Below are 8,128 nucleotides of genomic sequence, written 5' to 3'. Positions count from 1 at the left end.
ACAGGACTGGAAGAGATTATGCTGAGTGAAATAAGTCAAGCAGAGAGAGTCAATTATCATATGGTTTCACTTACTTGTGGAGCATAAGGAATAACATGGAGGACATGGGAAGAGGGAGAAGAGAAGTGAGTTAGGGGAAATTGGAGGGGGAGACAAACCGTGAGAGAATGTGGACTCTGAGAAACAAACAGGGTTTTGGAGGGAAGAGGGGTGGGGGGTTGGGTGAGCCTGGTGGTGGGTATTAGGGAGGGGACATATTGCATGGAGCACTGGGTGTGGTGCATAAACAATGAATTTTGGAACACTTCAAAAAATTAAAAAAAATTTAAAATAAATACATAAATGCATAAAAAAAGAATGTCTTTTACCCACTTTTTCAAATACCTAAAATATTTAGTATGCAAATCCATTGTTTGTTGTTTCCCCAAACACTCACTAATGATAGCTGGTTCTTCATGTGTCTGCAACTGTTCCCATAGTAGTTGGGTACTTTATCAAACTGAGCTCCTTTCTGGCATCCTGAGTTCAGTGAGGGTGTCTTAGGGTCAGCCACTCTTGCTTAGGCCATCACACTTATGGTAGCACTACCTTCCCTACTTGTCCAATGGTCTTTGTACTCTGTTCTCCAATCCTCTCTTTAGTTTCAGTTTATCCTGTGTGTGTGTGTGTGTGTGTGTGTGTGTGTGTGTGTGTGTGTTTGCTTTGTTTTAAAAGCTCTTTAGGGGGTGGAAATTTCCTCACTTTGGAGCAGTTCACTAACACACTCAAGAATGGGTTTTATGGAGGAGGTGCTTGTTCTGTAGTGTGAAAGCCTTCCTGAAATACCATGCTTCTGGAAGCCAAAGTAATGGGGGACATGATATGAGGGAGAGGAAGGCATGGAACAGAAATTTCAAATTTCTGGCTTAGAAAACTATAATTATGATGAACAGAAATATGGAAGTCAGGAGAGAATGTCTCATTTTTTTTCTTAATGGGTTGGGAGGAAGGCAGTATGTTCCAATATATTCCACTATATTCTATGCATGACAATATAAAAGTTTAACTACTTGAGTGTAAACCAGTATTGAATTTTTATGCAAAAATATTTCAAATAAAAGCTAGAACAGCTGTCAGGGCTGTTTGGTAACCTACAAATAGTGCAAATGTATTTAATTTGAGAGTTTTTTTCCTTATTATTTTGGGTAGGAGGGTATTATATTTAGCATGGGATGTTTAACAGAAACTTGTGATATTTCAAGGAGCTGGATGCTGCAAGTGTGATCAGCTGTGAATGAAACTAGCTTAAATTCGTCAACATTAGCTATTTATATAAAGAAACACTATATCAATATAATCCAAAATGAGGCGTGTAGATGAAACATTTTGCATCTTACATAAGGGTAACCCCTAATAAACCGTATTGACTGAATCTATTATAAGGTGAAAGTCTAATTTTATGAACCAACTATTTGCTTAGCTAATACTACACTGCTAATATTAGGAGATTTCTAATATGTTTTAACATTTTTGTATGACAAATTCTCCTCTTCTGCCTTTGCTTTTATTTTTCACATTTTTTCTTAGCTCATTCTTTTTTTTTTTTGAATTATACATAGACTTTCAAATCAGTTTGTTTAGTTTTTCCCTACCCCCATTGAAATCTTATGTTTTTGTTGTTATTGTGCTAAGTTCATGAATTAACAGGATAATTTATGTCTTTATTATATCTTCCTACTTGAGAGTATGATATAGTTTTTATTACTTACATACTAGTTTTTATCCTTTAAAAGGGCTTACATTTTTTGGACAATAGGTCTCATAAATTTATTGTCAGTAAAATGTTTAATTATTAAGAGAACTGAGATGGTGTAGGAGTAGGGTGACCCTAACCTTGCCTCCTGTCTGGAACACAGCTAGACAAATATCAAATCATTCTGAACACCGAAGAAATTGATCAGAAGTCTTAGAGAACAAAGCTGCATGTCTACAAACAGGAAAAATGACCCATGTAAAGTAGGAACTGCAGAGAGTTTGTAGGAGAAAAGAGCCATGGGCACTGCTTCAGGAGGGAGCTTGATCTCAAGAGTGAGTAGCGAGAAAGAAGGAGAAAAAGAAAGTGCAGTGGGGAAAAAGAGAGAAAACACAGGCAGAGGACTGCACAAGAAAACTATTCCCCAAAACCTTTGCCAGGGAAAAAGGAGAGGGTTACAATACCACCAGTTTTCTATAAATAGAAGAGCAGAGAATCTGAAATTTCCGATGTCTTCAACATTGTCAGATTCTCACTTGGGGAGGGAAGCCATGTTCCAGGGGGACAGCAGGGCAGAGCCCCAGCAGCTGACAGCCTGATGATTCCCAAGATCAGGTGGGGAGAAGCAGTTCCCCTGCTTGGAGTGTATTTGGTAGAGGTGATATGGCCTCTCCCTGAGCAAAGGGCTCTGTGGGGACCCTGGACTCTATGGCCCAGCTCCTGAGGGCAGCAATTCCTGACCCTGGCTGTGTGTTGCAATTATTTATTTATTTATTTATATATTTATTTATTTATTTATTTTTTTTTTCTCAGTTCAAGTTTAATAGAAACAACAGAAGATCGAAAGTGTTGCCCTACTACTGTACATCACAGTTGGCCTGCCCTGTAACACAGTTCAGGCCATTCTCTCCAGAGGAAGAAAGGCTGGACTCCCCACCCCTGCAGGAAAGGTCTGTCCCATCCCATACCACATCTGCACAAAGTCTAAAGTCTTGTTGTTTTAAGCTTAACAATAGTACAAAAGAGATTTTGTTTTCATGGCCACCCACTACAGCCCAGCCCTAAAATGGCCCGACGCTCACTTCTGCTTAGAGAAATATTCTTTGCTCTTCTGGACATCAGGCTTGATGGTATCACTGCCAGGCTTCCAGCCAGCTGGGCACACTTCCCCATGCTTGTCGGTAAACTGGAAGGCCTGAACCAGTCGCAGAGTCTCATCCACAGAGCGGCCAACAGGTAGGTCATTTACAGTGATCTGCCTAAGGATGCCTTTATCATCAATGATAAAGAGGCCCCTGAACGAGATGACTTCATCAGCCTTTAAGACTCCATAGTCCTGAGCAATGGTACGCTTGGGGTCTGATACCAAGGGAATGTTCATGGGTCCCAGTCCTCCCTGTTTCTTGGGTGTGTTGATCTATGCCAGGTGACAGAAATGAGAATCCACAGAAGCACCAATCACTTGACAGTTGAGTTTCTTAAATTCTTCTGCCCTGTCACTGAAAGCAATGATCTCCGTGGGACACACAAAGGTGAAGTCAAGAGGGTAAAAGAAGAACACAACATATTTTCCTTTGTAGTCAGATAGGCTGAGGTCTTTGAACTGGCCATCTGGCATAACAGCCGTGGCTTTGAAGTTGGGGGCAGGATGCCCAATTTTGGCATTTCCTGAAGACATCTTGCTATTGGCCGCTCCACGAACAAAAACGCCGAAGACAAGCTAGGAAGAAGACTCGTCTATTTATTTATTTATTTAATTAAAAAGTTAACATATAATGTACTATTTGCCCCCGGGATACAGGTCTATGAATCATCAGGCTTACACATTTCACATCACTCACCATAGCACATACCCTCCCCGATGTCCATAACCCAGTCACCCTATCCTTACCTCCCCAATCCCAGCAACCCTCAGTTTGTTTCCTGAGATTAAGAGTCTCTTATGGTTTGTCTCCTGCCTGATCCCATCTTGTTTCATTTTTTCCTTCCCTACTCCCCACAACTCCCCACCCTGTCTCTCAAATTTCTCATATTGGAGAGATCATATGATGATTGTCTTTCTCTGGTTGACTTATTTTGCTTGGCATAATACCCTCTAGTTCTAGCCACATCATTGCAAATGGCAAGATTTCATTTCCTTTGATGGCTGCATAATATTCCATTGTGTATATATATATATATATATATATATATATATACACACACACACACACACACACACACACCACATCTTCTTTATCCATTCAACTATTGATGGACATCTAGGTTCTTTCCATAGTTTAGCTATTGTGGACATTACTGCTATAAACATTTGGGTGCAAGTGCCCCTTTGGATCACTACATTTGTATCTATAGGGTAAATACCCAATAATGCGATTGCTGGGTCATAGGGTAGCTCTATTTTCAACTTTTTGAGGAATCTCCATGCTGTTTTCCAGAGCAGCTGCACCATTTTGCATTCACACCAACAGTATAGGAGGGTTCCCCTTTCTCTGCATCCTCACCAACATCTGTTGTTTCCTGACTTGTTAATTTTAGCCATTCCGACCAGTGTGAGGTGGTATCTCACTGTTGATTTATATTTCCCTCATGTTGAGTGATGTGGAGCATTTTTTCATGTGTCTGCTGGTCATCTGGATGTCCTCTTTGCAGACAGACAGAAATGTCTGTTCATGTTTTTACCCATTTCTTGATTAGATTATTTGTTCTTTGGGTGGTGAGTTTGATAAGTTCTTTATAGATTTTGGATACTAGCCCTTTATCTGATATGTCATTTACCATAATCTGAACCACTGCCCAGTTAGGAGACTGTTTACTGGGACAAACCAGCACTGGCCACAGTGCAGAAAGACCCTCCTCCAGAGGGTCAGTGCAGGTCCATGCTGCACGGGGCTCTGAAGTGTGGGACTTTGTTTATTTAATTATTTAATTGTTAAAAGATTTTATTTATTTATTTATTTTGGAGATATTGAGACTTGAGAGAGTATAAGCAGTGGAGAGGGAGAAGCAGGCTCCCCACTGAGCAGGGAGACCCGTGCATGGCTTGATCCCAGGACCCTGGGATCATGACCTGACCAAAGGCAAACCCTTAACTGACTGAGCCATCCAGGTGCCCCTGAAGTGTAGGATTTTGAAACACAACTGCACCTGAGATAAAACACCAGAGTACTGCACCGTTTAGCAAGTGGACATGTTGGACAAAGACAGGTTGAAGGTGACAATCTGACAGAAACCAGGGACAAAGGAGGGGTTATTGCATGTCTGTGAGGATTTACTAAAGATGTATGGCATGCATTTTTGGCTCTGTAGGAGAGAACGGGGTGAAACCATTTTCTTCTCATGCCCACCAGCTTGAGCCACCTCAGTGAGGTAAGCAGTGCCACCAAGTAGAAAATGGATCTTCTACCTCAACCCTGTCCCCTCTGCATCTTGTAGTTGCATCTCCACCAGGACAAATATACCTGAGACTCAGAGCAGCAGGCCCTTTCCCTGGAAGACCAGCACAAACCCCTCTTCCACACCTGTCTACTCATTATAGAGTGCTGCAAAGCTTCAGCTCTAGGAGAAACAGGATCTAGTGGCCTTTGGGTTTTTGTTTATTTTCTTTCTTTCTTTCTTTCTTTCTTTTTTTTTGATACAGAAAGTGATTTTTAAGTTTTATCTTATATATTTTTAAAAATCTTAATTTTCTTTCTACTTTCTTTCTTCCTACCTTTTTCTATCAAGCTTCTCATAACAAGCAGATCAAAACACATATATGATCTAGGTTCCTTTATGTATTTTATTTCATTTTATTTTTTAATTAAAAATATTATTTTGTTTTATTTTGCTTTTTGTGTTTCCCCACCTAAATGACAAGATGGAGGTATTCATCCCAAAAGTAAAAACAAGAAGAAATGACAGCCAAAGATTTAATCAATACAGATATAAGCAAAATGTCTGAACTAGAATTTAAAATGATAATTATAAGGATACTCACTGGGCTTAAAAAAAGCATAGAAGACACTAAAGAATCCCTCATGGCAGAGATAAAAGAACTAAAGTGTAGTCAGGCTGAAATTAAAAATGCTATAACCGGGCTGCAAACCGAATGGATGTCACAAAAACAAGGATGGATGAAATAGGAGTGAATCAGTGATATAGAAGATAAAATTATGGAAAATAATGAAGCTGAGAAGAAGAGGGAAACAAACATAAATGATCACAAAGGTAGACTTAGGGAACTCAGCAGCTTGTTAAAATCGAATAACATTAATATCATAGGAGTCCCAGAAGATGAAGAAAGAGAAAAAGGGGCAAAGGTTTATTTGAGAAATATAGCTGAAAACTTCCCTAATCTGGGGAAGGATATAAGCATCAAAATCCAAAATGCATAGAGAACTCCCATTAAATTCAACAAAAGCTGACCCTCGCCAAGGCATATTGTAGTCAAATTCACAAAATACACAGATGAGAAAAGAATCCTGAAAGCATCAAGAAGAAAATAATCCTTAATCTCCATGGGGAGACAGATCAGGTTCATAGTGAATCTGTCCACAGAAAGTTGGCTGGCCAGAAGACAATGGCAGGATATATTCAATGTGCTGAATGGGAAAAACATGCAGCCTAGAATATCCAACAATGCTATCCATCAGAATAGGAGAGATAAAGAGTTTCCCAGACAAACAAAAAGAAAAAGAGTTCCTGACCACTAAATCATGCCTGAAAGAAATATTAAGAGAGACTCTTTGGGAGAAAAAGGACCAAAAGCAATAAAGACTAGAAAGGATCAGAGAACATCACCAGAAACACCAACTCCATAGTTAACACAATGGCACTAAATTCCTATCTTTCAATAATCACTCCGAATGTAGCCATTTACATTCTAAATGCTCCAAGCAAAAGACATAGGGTAACAGAATGGATAAAAGAAAACAATACTCATGGATATGCTGCCTATAAGAGACTCATTTTAGACTTAAAGACACCTGAATATTGAAAGTGAAGAAATGGAGAACCATCTATCATGCTAATGCATGTTAAAAGAAAACTGGAGTAACTGTACTTATATCAGGCAAAGATTCTAAAACAAGACTATAACAAGAGATGAAGGAGGGCGTTATATCATAAGTAAAGAGTCTATCCTTCAAAAAGATCTAACAAATGTAAATTTTTATGTGCCCAATTTGGAAGCATCCAAATACATAAATCGACTAATATTAAACATAAAGAAACTCATGGATAATAGTACAATAATAGTGGGGGACTTTAACATTCTACTTACAGCAATGGACAGATCACCTAAACAGAAAATCAATGAGGAAACAAAGGCTTTGAATGACACACTGGAACAGATGAACTTAACATATATATTCAGAACATTTCATCCTAGAGCACCAGAATACACATTATTTTTGAGGGCACACAGGACTTTCTTCAGAATACATCCCATACTGGGTCACAAATCAGCCTTTGCAAGTACAAAATGATTGAGATCTTAGTATGTGTATTTTCAGACCACAATGCTATGAAAGTCAACCACAAGAAAAAATTTGGAAAGACCATAAGTACATGGAGGTTAAAGAACATCTTACTAAATAATGAGTGGGTTAACTAGAGAATAAATATAAAAAAGTACATGGAAGTGAATGAAAATGAAAACACGAGTCCAATACCTTTGGGATATAGAAAAGGCAGTCCTAGGAGGGAAGTATATTGTAATACAGGCCTACCTTAAGAAGTAAGAGAAGTCTCAAATACAAAACTTAACCTTATACCTAAAGGAGTGAGAAAAGGAACAGTAAATAAAGTCTAAGGCCAGCAGAAGGAAAATAATAAAGATGAGAGCAGAAATAAATGATATAGAAACAAACAAAAAACCACAGTAGAACAGATCAATGAAACTAAGCTGGTTCTTTGAAAGAATTAATAAAATTGGTAACCCCCTAGCCAGACTTATCAAAAAGAAAAGAGAAAGGACCCAAATAGATAAAATCACAAATGAAATAGAAGAGATCACAACCAACAGCAGAGAAACACAAGAAATTATATGAGAATACAATGAAAAATTATATGCCAACAAACTGGACAATCTGGAAGAAATGGACAAATTCCTAGAACCTTACAAACTACCAAAACTGAAACAGGAAGTAATAGAAAATTTGATCACACCCATAACCAGCAAATAAATTGAATCAGTAACCAAAAATTTCCCAACAAACAAAAGTCCTGTGCCAGATGGCTTCCCAGGGGAGTTCTACCATTTAAAGAAGAGTTAATACCTATTCTTCTCAAACTGTTTCAAAAAATAGAAATGAAAGGAAAACTTCCAAACTCATTCTATGAAGCCAGCATTACCTTGATTCCAGAACCAAAGACCCCACTAAAAAGGAGACTTACAGGCCAATATCCCTGATG

The 8,128-nt window shown here is 38.6% G+C and overlaps 1 pseudogene; it reads right to left on the bottom strand.

The window, feature by feature from the left end:
* Nucleotides 1-2,530: 2,530 nt before the first annotated feature.
* Nucleotides 2,531-3,466, bottom strand: LOC125103210 (peroxiredoxin-1-like; annotated as a pseudogene).
* Between the last annotated feature and the right edge of the window lie 4,662 nt (nt 3,467-8,128).

This window comes from Lutra lutra, chromosome 6, assembly GCF_902655055.1.
Source record: "Lutra lutra chromosome 6, mLutLut1.2, whole genome shotgun sequence".
In the NCBI taxonomy this organism is placed as follows: domain Eukaryota; kingdom Metazoa; phylum Chordata; class Mammalia; order Carnivora; family Mustelidae; genus Lutra; species Lutra lutra.
This window is presented reverse-complemented; position numbering and strand designations above follow the sequence as displayed.